Source organism: Pseudophryne corroboree, chromosome 1 (assembly GCF_028390025.1).
Source record: "Pseudophryne corroboree isolate aPseCor3 chromosome 1, aPseCor3.hap2, whole genome shotgun sequence".
Lineage (NCBI taxonomy): Eukaryota > Metazoa > Chordata > Amphibia > Anura > Myobatrachidae > Pseudophryne > Pseudophryne corroboree.
The window spans coordinates 689889447-689903803 of NC_086444.1; the positions used below are offsets into that span (position 1 = coordinate 689889447).

General features: G+C 47.6%; 1 protein-coding gene across 2 annotated transcripts in view; it reads right to left on the reverse strand.

Moving 5' to 3' along the window:
* CRTC1 (CREB regulated transcription coactivator 1) overlaps positions 1-14357 on the reverse strand; it is a 462675-nt gene that overhangs the window by 223677 nt on the left and 224641 nt on the right. The gene's annotated exons all lie outside the window — the stretch shown is intronic.

Consider the following 14357-nt stretch of genomic DNA (forward strand, 5'->3'; position numbering starts at 1 on the left):
GACGAAACACGTTGGGGGGTGGCTTACCTGTGTGGACTGCGCGCTCTCCTTACTTGCAACTTTTCCAAAAGATAAAAAATAAATATTAATGCATGCTCTGTTTGTAACAAATTAACATCCATCCATGCCCTCTTCATCTCTAAATGGATTAACCTGCTGCCTATAACAGAAAAATGGCTCACACAATCTGACACTGTCTCCCCTGCAAAACTTTCACATTGTGGTCTCCACTTCGCAAACACCTCCAGGCCTGGTAACAGTAAAGGAGATGGAGTTTGGATTATTACTACACTAATTTTTCACATGCATTGTTCTAACACAGGTTCCCTTACTCACACATAATATCAGCAAGTTTACCCATTTCTCTCTGTGTGTCTGCTATTACCCACATGGGTCACCAAAACAATTTCTGGAACATTTTTATGCGTAACTCCCTCAATTCTTATCTTCTGACATCTCCACTGTCATCATGGGCAATACTAATATTCCTATTGATAGTCCAAAATGTGCCCATGCCTCCAAACCACTCTCTCTAACCTCCTCTCTAGGGACTCCCAGTGGACTGAAGCCTCTACTATTCAGGAGCATATTGGCTTGATTTTGTATTCACCAGACTATGCTGAGTTCTTTAATTCACAACACTCCTTTTTCTCTCTCCGATCACAACCTTATCCGCAAACTCTCTTCCATTACTTTAAACTCAATGCCACTGAATCCAATTCTCCTCAAACACGCAGAAAAATGTATGCTATTAATTTTCAACAACTTTCGTACCCAACCCATTTTAATGACTTCTTACCCTTCTTCACCCAATCCACCTAGGAATCAGCACACAAGATCTTGCTTCCTACGTCAGGGACAAGTTTGATTAGATTCAAAATCAAATGGTAAAATTCTTCCTCAGTCAGTGGCCTGCTTAATTCCCTACCTAATCCCAATGGCACATTCTCCAACCCGACCCCACCACAATCTCGCTTCCTTGGTGGTATCCTTGACTCTGAATGTCCTTTGCTCCCTACATTGTCTGTATTCAAATCATCTAAAAAATAAACAGATGTGTCCTCATAACTAGCCGTAATAAGTCATGCAGAGTGAGATGCCTGGCGTGAGTGAGGCGCCAAGTCCCATCTGACTCTGCTAACATCGGGTGTCTTTTTGCCGAATATGAATCTGAATCTCAGCGCATTAGGAGGAGACTGTGCTGATTAATTAAACACTTGTACAGTATATAGTGTGTGACTGAGGCTGTATACGCCCTTTGAAAAAAGCTGTGGTTGCATTTTCGGCAAAAAAAAACAAAAAAAAAAAAAGACACCCGATGCTAGAAGTGCCAAGTGGGCTGTTTGGCATGACTGCAGCAAAGATGATTGAGGATGAGGATTGGGGATGAGGGTAAACTTTGCTAAATATATGATCAGTAAACAGTTTACTGTTCTTGTGTGTTAAGTTACAAAATATAACCTCCACATATTCAATTTTCAAAGAATGAAAAATATGTTTAACTACCCATTTATTTTATAGAGGGGAACATCTCCAGACTTCTCACCCCAGGAGCCTTTCAGCATATATCAATGTAGTAATTAATAGAGGGAAATGTAATTACTAGAAAAACACCAATACTCAATCAACTATCAATGATTAGGAATCTTAACAGCACACTGTTTATTTAGGTATATTCTTGTGAAATGATACAAAGTCAGTGAAATTTAAAGACTATCCAAATTTAGCATAAAAAAGCTAGAAAATTCTTACAATAATAATCCCCTTCAAGAAAACAGGTGTGCAAGCTTCCACAAGAACAAGCACTGCTACCCTGAGTAACAGTACTCATGGAACCCCACTTGGAGATCGCAGTCAGAAAAAACGGACGTAGGTTTTCAAGTTATATTAAATAGAATGAAGGAGGCGCCAGAGGACAAATACCCAAATCTGCAGACTATGGAGAACAGGGGTCTCCCAACCAAACCAAAAGGAAGAAAAATTAAAAACAGTAATCAGTAATAATAGTATTAGTGACTTTGTCAAAGATAAGTAGTATTGTGGGTCTATGACACTGTGCGGTTGATGTAACAAATCCCTTACTCATAACTGTGAGATACATATACATAAATTAAGAATATAAAAACAAATATAGTATAAATTAATGTAGTTTATTAAAAATAAGAATTTACTCACCGGTAATTCTATTTCTCGTAGTCCGTAGTGAATGCTGGGAACTCCGTAAGGACCATGGGGAATAGCGGGCTCCGAAGGAGGCTGGGCACTCTAGAAAGATTTAGGACTACCTGGTGTGCACTGGCTCCTCCCACTATGACCCTCCTCCAAGCCTCAGTTAGGACACTGTGCCCGGACGAGCTGACATAATAAGGAAGGATTTTGAATCCCGGGTAAGACTCATACCAGCCACACCAATCACACTGTACAACTCGTGATACTATATCCAGTTTGACAGTATGAAAAACAACTGAGCCTCTCAACAGATGGCTCAACAATAACCCTTTAGTTAACAATAACTATGTACAAGTATTGCAGACAATCCGCACTTGGGATGGGCGCCCAGCATCCACTACGGACTACGAGAAAAAGCATTACCGGTGAGTAAATTCTTATTTTCTCTGACGTCCTAGTGGATGCTGGGAACTCCGTAAGGACCATGGGGATTATACCAAAGCTCACAAACGGGCGGGAGAGTGCGGATGACTCTGCAGCACCGAATGAGAGAACTCCAGGTCCTCCTCAGCCAGGGTATCAAATTTGTAGAATTTTGCAAACGTGTTTGCCCCTGACCAAGTAGCTGCTCGGCAAAGTTGTAAAGCCGAGACCCCTCGGGCAGCCGCCCAAGATGAGCCCACTTTCCTTGTGGAATGGGCATTTACAGATTTTGGCTGTGGCAGGCCTGCCACAGAATGTGCAAGCTGAATTGTACTACAAATCCAGCGAGCAATAGTCTGCTTAGAAGCAGGAGCACCCAGCTTGTTGGGTGCATACAGGATAAACAGCGAGTCAGATTTTCTGACTCCAGCCGTCCTGGAAACATATATTTTCAGGGCCCTGACAACGTCTAGCAACTTGGAGTCCTCCAAATCCTTAGTAGCCGCAGGCACCACAATAGGCTGGTTCAGGTGAAACGCTGACACCACCTTAGGTAGAAACTGGGGACGAGTCCTCAATTCTGCCCTATCCATATGGAAAATCAGATAAGGGCTTTTACATGATAAAGCCGCCAATTCTGACACTCGCCTGGCTGAAGCCAAGGCCAATAACATGACCACTTTCCACGTGAGATATTTTAGATCCACGGTTTTAAGTGGCTCAAACCAATGTGATTTTAAGAAACTCAACACCACGTTGAGATCCCAAGGTGCCACAGGGGGCACAAACGGGGGCTGAATATGCAGCACTCCTTTCACAAATGTCTGAACTTCAGGTACTGAAGCTAATTCTTTTTGAAAGAAAATCGACAGAGCCGAGATCTGTACTTTAATGGAGCCTAGCTTTAGGCCCATATTCACTCCTGCTTGCAGGAAATGCAGAAATCGACCCAGCTGAAATTCCTCTGTTGGGGCCTTTTTTGCCTCGCACCATGCAACATATTTCCGCCATATGCGGTGATAATGCTTTGCCGTAACATCTTTCCTGGCCTTAATAAGCGAAGGAATGACTTCTTCCGGAATACCCTTTTCCTTCAGGATCCGGTGTTCAACCGCCATGCCGTCAAACGCAGCCGCGGTAAGTCTTGGAACAGACAGGGCCCCTGCTGTAGCAGGTCCTGTCTGAGCGGTAGAGGCCACGGGTCCTCTGAGAGCATCTCTTGAAGTTCCGGGTACCACGCTCGTCTTGGCCAATCCGGAACCACGAGAATTGTGTTTACTCCTCGCTTTCTTATTATTCTCAATACTTTTGGTATGAGAGGCAGAGGAGGGAACACATAAACCGACTGGTACACCCACGGTGTCACTAGAGCGTCCACAGCTATCGCCTGAGGGTCCCTTGACCTGGCGCAAGATCTTTTTAACTTTTTGTTGAGGCGGGACGCCATCATGTCCACCTGTGGTTTTTCCCAATGGTTTACCAGCATCTGGAAAACTTCTGGATGAAGTCCCCACTCTCCCGGGTGGAGGTCGTGTCTGCTGAGGAAGTCCGCTTCCCAGTTGTCCACTCCCGGAATGAACACTGCTGACAGTGCTAGTACATGATTCTCCGCCCATCGGAGAATTCTTGTGGCTTCTGCCATCGCCATCCTGCTTCTTGTGCCTCCCTGTCGATTTACATGGGCGACTGCCGTGATGTTGTCTGACTGGATCAGCACCGGCTGGTGTAGGAGCAGGGATTTTGCTTGACTTAGGGCATTGTAGATGGCCCTTAGTTCCAGAATATTTATGTGAAGGGAAGTCTCCTGACTCGACCATAGTCCTTGGAAATTTCTTCCCTGTGTGACTGCCCCCCAGCCTCGAAGGCTGGCATCCGTGGTCACCAGGACCCAGTCCTGTATGCCGAACCTGCGGCCCTCTAGAAGATGGGCACTCTGCAGCCACCACAGTAGAGACACCCTGGTTCTTGGAGACAGGGTTATTAAGCGATGCATCTGAAGATGCGATCCGGACCACTGGTCCAACAGGTCCCACTGAAAGATTCTGGCATGGAACCTGCCGAAGGGAATTGCTTCGTAAGAAGCCACCATCTTTCCCAGGACCCGCGTGCAGCGATGCACTGATACCTGTTTTGGTTTCAGGAGGTCTCTGACTAGAGATGACAACTCCCTGGCTTTCTCCTCCGGGAGAAACACTTTTTTCTGGACTGTATCCAGAATCATACCCAGGAACAGTAGCCGTGTCGTCGGAACCAGCTGTGACTTTGGGATATTCAGAATCCAGCCGTGCTGGTGCAGCACCTCCCGAGATAGTGCTACTCCCACCAACAACTGTTCCTTGGACCTCGCTTTTATTAGGAGATCGTCCAAGTACGGGATAATTAAAACTCCCTTTTTTCGAAGGAGTATCATCATTTCCGCCATAACCTTGGTAAATACCCTCGGTGACGTGGACAGTCCAAACGGCAGCGTCTGGAATTGGTAATGGCAATCCTGTACCACAAATCTGAGGTACTCCTGGTGAGGATGGTAAATGGGGACATGCAAGTAAGCATCCTTGATGTCCAGGGATACCATGTAATCCCCCTCGTCCAGGCTTGCAATAACCGCCCTGAGCGATTCCATCTTGAACTTGAATTTTTTTATGTATGTGTTCAAGGATTTCAAATTTAAAATGGGTCTCATCGAACCGTCCGGTTTCGGTACCACAAATAGTGTGGAATAGTAACCCCGGCCTTGTTGAAGTAGGGGTACCTTGATTATCACCTGCTGGGAATACAGCTTGTGAATTGCCGCTAGCACCGCCTCCCTGTCTGAGGGAGCAATCGGCAAGGCAGATTTTAGGAACCGGTGGGGTGGAGACGCCTCGAATTCCAGTTTGTACCCCTGAGATACTATTTGAAGGATCCAGGGATCCACCTGTGAGCGAGCCCACTGATCGCTGAAATTCTTGAGGCGGCCCCCCACCGTACCTGGCTCCGCCTGTGGAGCCCCACCGTCATGCGGCGGACTTGGAAGAAGAAGCGGGGGAGGACTTTTGCTCCTGGGAACCTGCTGTTTGTTGTAGCCTTTTTCCCCTACATCTGCCTCTGGACAGAAAGGACCCGCCTTTTCCACGCCTGTTTTTCTGGGTCCGAAAGGACTGAACCTGATAAAACGGCGCCTTCTTAGGCTGTGAGGGGACATGGGGTAAAAATGCTAACTTCCCAGACGTTGCTGTGGAAACTAGGTCCGAGAGACCATCCCCAAATAATTCCTCACCCTTATATGGCAAAACTTCCATGTGCCTTTTAGAATCTGCATCTCCTGTCCACTGGCGAGTCCATAAGCCTCTCCTAGCAGAAATGGACAATGCACTTACTTTAGATGCCAGTCGGCAGATTTCCCTCTGTGCATCTCTCATATATAAGACTGAGTCTTTGATATGGTCTATGGTTAGCAGGATCGTGTCTCTGTCTAATGTGTCAATATTTTCTGACAGTTTATCTGACCACGCAGCGGCAGCACTGCACATCCAAGCTGACGCAATAGCTGGCCAAAGTATAATGCCTGAGTGTGTATATACAGACTTCAGGATCGCCTCCTGCTTTCTATCAGCAGGTTCCTTGAGGGCGGCCGTATCCGGAGATGGTAGTGCCACCTTTTTAGACAAACGTGTGAGCGCTTTATCCACCCTAGGAGGTGTTTCCCAACGTGACCTATCCTCTGGCGGGAAAGGGAACGCCATTAGTACCTTCTTAGGAATTACCAATTTTTTATCAGGGAAAGCCCACGCTTCTTCACACGCTTCATTTAATTCATCTGATGGGGGAAAAAATAAGAATTTACTTACCGATAATTCTATTTCTCGTAGTCCGTAGTGGATGCTGGGAACTCCGTCAGGACCATGGGGAATAGCGGCTCCGCAGGAGACAGGGCACAAAATTAAAAGTTTGACCACTAGGTGGTGTGCACTGGCTCCTCCCCCTATGACCCTCCTCCAAGCCTCAGTTAGGATACTGTGCCCGGACGAGCGTACACAATAAGGAAGGATTTTGAATCCCGGGTAAGACTCATACCAGCCACACCAATCACCCTGTACAACTTGTGATCTGAACCCAGTTAACAGCATGATAACAGAGGAGCCTCTGAAACGATGGCTTCCAACAATAATAACCCGATTTTTGTAACAATAACTATGTACAAGTATTGCAGACAATCCGCACTTGGGATGGGCGCCCAGCATCCACTACGGACTACGAGAAATAGAATTATCGGTAAGTAAATTCTTATTTTCTCTGACGTCCTAAGTGGATGCTGGGGACTCCGTCAGGACCATGGGGATTATACCAAAGCTCCCAAACGGGCGGGAGAGTGCGGATGACTCTGCAGCACCGAATGAGAGAACTCCAGGTCCTCCTTAGCCAGGGTATCAAATTTGTAGAATTTTACAAACGTGTTCTCCCCTGACCACGTAGCTGCTCGGCAGAGTTGTAATGCCGAGACCCCTCGGGCAGCCGCCCAAGATGAGCCCACCTTCCTTGTGGAGTGGGCATTTACAGATTTTGGCTGTGGCAGGCCTGCCACAGAATGCGCAAGTTGAATTGTGCTACAAATCCAACGAGCAATCGTCTGCTTAGACGCAGGAGCACCCAGCTTGTTGGGTGCATACAGTATAAACAGCGAGTCAGACTTTCTGACTCCAGCCGTCCTTGAAATATATATTTTTAAGGCTCTGACAACGTCCAACAACTTGGAGTCCTCCAAGCCGCTAGAAGCCGCAGGCACCACAATAGGTTGGTTCAGGTGAAACGCTGATACCACCTTAGGGAGAAACTGAGGACGCGTCCGCAGTTCTGCCCTGTCCGAATGGAAAATCAGATATGGGCTTTTGTACGATAAAGCCGCCAACTCTGACACTCTCCTGGCCGAAGCCAGGGCCAGTAGCATGGTCACTTTCCATGTAAGATATTTCAAATCCACCGATTTAAGTGGCTCAAACCAATGGGATTTGAGGAATTCCAAAACTACATTGAGATCCCACGGTGCCACTGGAGGCACAACCGGGGGCTGTATATGTAGTACTCCTTTGACAAAAGTTTGGACTTCAGGAACTGAAGCCAATTCTTTCTGGAAGAAAATCGACAGGGCCGATATTTGAACCTTAATGGACCCCAATTTGAGGCCCATAGACAATCCTGTTTGCAGGAAATGTAGGAATCGACCGAGTTGAAATTCCTCCGTCGGGGCCCTCCTGGCCTCACACCACGCAACATATTTTCTCCAAATGCGGTGATAATGCTGTGCGGTCACTTCCTTCCTGGCTTTAATCAGGGTAGGAATGACTTCTTCCGGAATGCCTTTTTCCTTCAGGATCCGGCGTTCAACCGCCATGCCGTCAAACGCAGCCGCGGTAAGTCTTGGAATAGACAAGGACCCTGCTGAAGCAGGTCCCTTCTTAGAGGTAGGGGCCACGGATCTTCCGTGAGCATCTCCTGAAGTTCCGGGTACCAAGTCCTTCTTGGCCAATCCGGAGCCACGAGTATCGTTCTTACTCCCCTTTGCCGTATAATTCTCAGTACCTTGGGTATGAGAGGCAGAGGAGGGAACACATACACTGACCGGAACACCCATGGTGTTACCAGGGCGTCCACAGCTATTGCCTGAGGATCTCTTGACCTGGCGCAATACCTGTCCAGTTTTTTGTTGAGGCGTGACGCCATCATGTCCACCATTGGTTTTTCCCAACGGATCGTAAGCATGTGGAAGACTTCTGGATGAAGTCCCCACTCTCCCGGGTGAAGGTCGTGTCTGCTGAGGAAGTCTGCTCCCGGAATGAACACTGCTGACAGTGCTATCACATGATTTTCCGCCCAGCGAAGAATCCTCGCAGCTTCTGCCATTGCCCCCCTGCTTCTTGTGCCGCCCTGTCTGTTTACGTGGGCGACTGCCGTAATGTTGTCCGACTGGATTAACACCGGCTGACCCTGAAGCAGAGGTTTTGCCAGGCTTAGAGCATTGTAGATCGCTCTTAGCTCCAGTATATTTATGTGAAGAGACGTCTCCAGGCTTGACCACACGCCCTGGAAGTTTCTTCCCTGTGTGACTGCTCCCCAGCCTCTCAGACTGGCATCTGTGGTCACCAGGACCCAGTCCTGTATTCCGAATCTGCGGCCCTCTAACAGATGAGCACTCTGCAACCACCACAGAAGAGACACCCTTGTCCTCGGAGACAAGGTTATCCGCTGATGCATCTGCAGATGCGATCCGGACCATTTGTCCAGTAGATCCCACTGAAAAATTCGTGCGTGGAATCTGCCGAATGGAATCGCTTCGTAAGAAGCCACCATTTTTCCCAGGACTCTTGTGCAATGATGCACAGACACTTTTCCTGGTTTTAGGAGGTTCCTGACAAGTTCGGATAACTCCCTGGCTTTCTCCACCGGAAGAAACACCTTTTTCTGAACAGTGTCCAGAATCATCCCTAGGAACAGCAGACGTGTCGTCGGGCTTAGCTGGGATTTTGGAAAATTTAGAATCCACCCGTGCTGTTGCAGCACTACTTGGGTTAGTGCTACACCGGCCTCTAACTGTTCTCTGGATCTTGCCCTTATCAGGAGATCGTCCAAGTAAGGGATAATTAATACGCCTTTTCTTCGAAGAAGAATCATCATTTCGTGGACAATCCAAACGGCAGCGTCTGAAACTGATAATGACAGTTTTGTACCACGAACCTGAGGTACCCTTGGTGTGAAGGGCAAATTGGGACATGGAGGTAAGCATCCTTGATGTCCAAGGACACCATAAAGTCCCCTTCTTCCAGATTCGCTATCACTGCTCTGAGTGACTCCATCTTGAACTTGAACTTTTGTATGTACATGTTCAAAGCCTTCAGATTTAGAATAGGTCTTACCGAGCCGTCCGGCTTCGGTACCACAAACAGCGTGGAATAATACCCCTTTCCTTGTTGTAGAAGGGGTACCTTGACTATCACCTGCTGAGAATACAGCTTGTGAATGGCTTCCAATACAGTCTCCCTGTCGGAGGGAGACGTTGGTAAAGCAGACTTCAGGAACCGGCGAGGGGGAGACGTCTCGAATTCCAACCTGTAACCCTGAGATACTACCTGCAGGATCCAGGGGTCCACTTGCGAGTGAGCCCACTGCGCGCTGAAATTCTTGAGGCGACCCCCCACCGCACCTGAGTCCGCTTGTAAGGCCCCAGCGTCATGCTGAGGACTTTGCAGAAGCGGGGTAGGGCTTCTGCTCCTGAGAGGGAGCTGCTTGCTGCAGTCTCTTACCCTTTCCTTTGCCTCGGGGCAGATATGAATGCCCTTTTGCCCACTTGTTCTTATGGGAACGAAAAGGCTGCGGCTGAAAAGACGGTGTCTTTTTCTGCTGGGAGGTAACCTGAGGTAAAAAGGTGGATTTTCCGGCTGTTGCTGTGGCCACCAAGTCCGATAGACCGACCCCAAATAACTCCTCCCCTTTATACGGCAATACTTCCATATGCCGCTTGGAATCCGCATCACCTGACCACTGTCGCGTCCATAAACTTCTTCTGGCAGAGATGGACAGCGCACTTACTCTTGATGCCAGAGTGCAAATATCCCTCTGTGCATCTCGCATATAAAGGAATGCATCCTTTAAATGCTCTATAGTCAATAAAATACTGTCCCTATCCAGGGTATCAATATTTTCAGTCAGTGACTCCGACCAAGCCACCCCAGCACTGCACATCCATGCTGATGCGATAGCTGGTCGCAGTATAACACCAGTATGTGTGTATATACTTTTTAGGGTATTTTCCAGCCTCCTATCAGCTGGGTCTTTGAGGGCGGCCGTTTCTGGGGACGGTAACGCCACTTGTTTTGATAAGCGTGTGAGCGCCTTATCTACCCTAGGGGGTGTTTCCCAGCGCGCCCTAACCTCTGGCGGGAAAGGGTATAATGCCAATAACTTCTTTGAAATTAGCAGTTTTTTATCGGGGTTAACCCACGCTTCATCACACACTTCATTCAATTCATCTGATTCAGGAAAAACTACAGGTAGTTTTTTCACACCCCACATAATACCCCTTTTTGTGGTACTTGCAGTATCAGAAATATGTAAAGCCTCCTTCATTGCCGTGATCATGTAACGAGTGGCCCTACTGGAAAATACGTTTATTTCTTCACCGTCGACACTGGAGTCAATGTCCGTGTCGGTGTCCGTATCGACCGACTGAGGTAATGGGCGTTTTAAAGCCCCTGACTGTGTCTGAGACGCCTGGACAGGTACTAATTGGTTTGCCGGCCGTCTCATGTCGTCAACCGACTTCTGCAGCGTGCTGACATTATCACGTAATTCCATAAACAAAGCCATCCATTCCGGTGTCGACTCCCTAGGGGGTGACATCACCACTACAGGCAATTGCTCCGCCTCCACACCAACATCGTCCTCATACATGTCGACACACACGTACCGACACACAGCAGACACACAGGGAATGCTCTGATAGAAGACAGGACCCCACTAGCCCTTTGGGGAGACAGAGGGAGAGTTTGCCAGCACACACCCAAGCGCTATAAATATATATAGGGACAACCTTAAATAAGTGTGTTCCCCTTATAGCAGCTTAAATATTATGAATATCGCCAAATAAGTGCCCCCCCTCTCTGATTTTACCCTGTTTCTGTAGTGCAGTGCAGGGGAGAGCTTGGGAGCCTTCCTACCAGCGGAGCTGTGTGGGAAAAATGGCGCTGTGTGCTGAGGAGATAGGCCCCGCCCCCTTTTCGGCGGGCTCTTCTCCCGGGTTTTTCTGAAATCCTGGCAGGCGTTAAATACATCCATATAGCCCAGGGGCTATATGTGATGTATTTTTAGCCAGTATAGGTAATCTCATTGCTGCCCAGGGCGCCCCCCCCCAGCGCCCTGCACCCTCAGTGACCGCGGTGTGAAGTGTGCTGAGAGCAATGGCGCACAGCTGCAGTGCTGTGCGCTACCTTAAGAAGACTGGAAAGTCTTCAGCCGCCGATTTCTGGACCTCTTCTCACTTCAGCATCTGTAAGGGGGACGGCGGCGCGGCTCCGGTGACCCATCCAGGCTGTACCTGTGATCGTCCCTCTGGAGCTAGTGTCCAGTAGCCTAAGAAGCCCAATCCATCCTGCACGCAGGTGAGTTCGCTTCTTCTCCCCTTAGTCCCGCGTTGCAGTGAGCCTGTTGCCAGCAGGACTCACTGAAAATAAAAAAACCTAACAAACTTTTATTCTAAGCAACTCTTTAGGAGAGCCACCTAGATTGCACCCTTCTCGGCCGGGCACAAAAATCTAACTGAGGCTTGGAGGAGGGTCATAGGGGGAGGAGCCAGTGCACACCACCTAGTGGTCAAACTTTTAATTTTGTGCCCTGTCTCCTGCGGAGCCGCTATTCCCCATGGTCCTGACGGAGTCCCCAGCATCCACTTAGGACGTCAGAGAAACTACAGGTAGTTTTTTCTCCCCAAACATAAAACCCTTTTTAGTGGTACCTGTATTTATATCAGAAATGTGTAACACCTCTTTGATTGCCTCAATCATGCAGTGAATGGCCTTAGTGGGCATCAGGTTAGACTCATCGTCGTCGACACTGGTGTCAGTATCAGTGTCGACATCTGGGTCTGCGGTCTGAGGTAGCGGGCGTTTTAGAGCCCCTGATGACCTGTGCGACGCCTGGACAGGCACGAGCTGAGAAGTCGGCTGTCCCACATTTGGCATGTCGTCAAATTTCTTATGTAAGGAGTCTATACGTGCACTCATTTCTTTCCATAAGCTCAACCACTCAGGTGTCTGCCCCGCAGGGGGTGACATCCCTTCTAAAGGCATCTGCTCCGTCTCCACATCATTATCCTCATCAAACATGTCGACACAGCCGTACCGACACACCGCACACACACAGGGAATGCTCCAACAGAGGACAGGACCCACAAAAGCCCTTTGGGGGGACAGAGTGAGAGTATGCCAGCACACACCAGAGCGCTATATAATGCAGGGACTAACTGAGTTATGTCCCCTATAGCTGCTTTTTCTATATAATTGTATACTGCGCCTAAATTTAGTGCCCCCCCTCTCTTTTTTACCCTTTTCGGTAGTGTAGACTGCAGGGGAGAGCCAGGGAGCTTCCTTCCAGCGGATCTGTGAAGGAGAAATGGCGCCAGTGTGCTGAGGGAGATAGCTCCGCCCCTTTTCCGCTGACTATTCTCCCGCTTTTTCCTATATTCTGGCAGGGGTATTTTCCACATATATAGCCTCTGGGGCTATATATTGTGGTATTTTTGCCAGCCAAGGTGTTATTATTGCTTCTCAGGGCGCCCCCCCCCCAGCGCCCTGCACCCTCAGTGACCGGAGTGTGAAGTGTGTGTGAGGAGCAATGGCGCACAGCTGCAGTGCTGTGCGCTACCTTGGTGAAGACTGATGTCTTCTGCCGCCGATTTTCCGGACCTCTTCTTGCTTCTGGCTCTGTAAGGGGGACGGCGGCGCGGCTCCGGGACCGAACACCAAGGACTGGGCCTGCGGTCGATCACTCTGGAGCTAATGGTGTCCAGTAGCCTAAGAAGCCCAAGCTGGCTGCAAGCAGGCAGGTTCGCTTCTTCTCCCCTTAGTCCCTCGCTGCAGTGAGCCTGTTGCCAGCAGGTCTCACTGAAAATAAAAAACCTAATTTCTATCTTTCTTTCTAAAGGCTCAGGAGAGCCCCTAGTGTGTATCCAACCTCGGCCGGGCACAAAATCTAACTGAGGCTTGGAGGAGGGTCATAGTGGGAGGAGCCAGTGCACACCAGGTAGTCATAAATCTTTCTAGAGTGCCCAGCCTCCTTCGGAGCCCGCTATTCCCCATGGTCCTTACGGAGTTCCCAGCATCCACTAGGACGTCAGAGAAAAGTAAATAGTAAACCAAAAACAGAAATCAACATATCATATCATCCTGGAGACACACAATAAGTACAAATGTTTTCACAATTAAAGAAAATAAAAGGACATATGTTAAAAAACCAAAATATTTTTTTTATTATAAAAGCAGTTATATAGCTGAATATAGCTAAAATATAAGATGAAAAAGAAAGCATAAGTAACAAAATCTCACTTATGTGAAGCGTTTTGCGACCTCCAGACACTTCCTCAGGCAGTTAAGAGTGAATAATTCAGAGATTATTACTGTTTTAATATTCCTACAGCATTATAGAACTAATGGGGTGGGAACCATACATAAACAATCATTTTAAACAATTTGCAAAAAAATTCAAGCAGCACTGTTAGCATCTAGCATCACATATAAAAATCTTGAGCTCCAGTGATTATCTAAAACCCAAGATATTCAAACCTCACACTTGCATGAAATAGATGACTGTACTTGCTTTATTTTCCATGATATTTGCCTAGTAGACATTCTATATGCAGAAACCTGCATGTTTGTTACACAATGATTCTATCATTTAAGCTTCTTCTAAAGAAGCTGTTTTTGTCCTCTCCTTTTACTACACCTCTATCCATAGGACAGTTTTTGGCAAATATCATACCAGTAACCCTAAACCATTTTATTCTGTATGGCAGTTGTCCCACAATCCTTGCCCATAAGTTTTCTTATGTTTGGAAAATTTGTAAGTCAGTCCCCACTGAGAGATATTATCCTAATGTATAACAGGTGTCTCGTCCCGCAACGGAGGGAAAGTAAATAAATAATGACAGATGTACTGTCCATCAACAAAGTATAAAAAGGTAATTAGCAATAATGAAAATACATTTCTTACAAGATAAAAGCTTTGATGGGACAAAGACA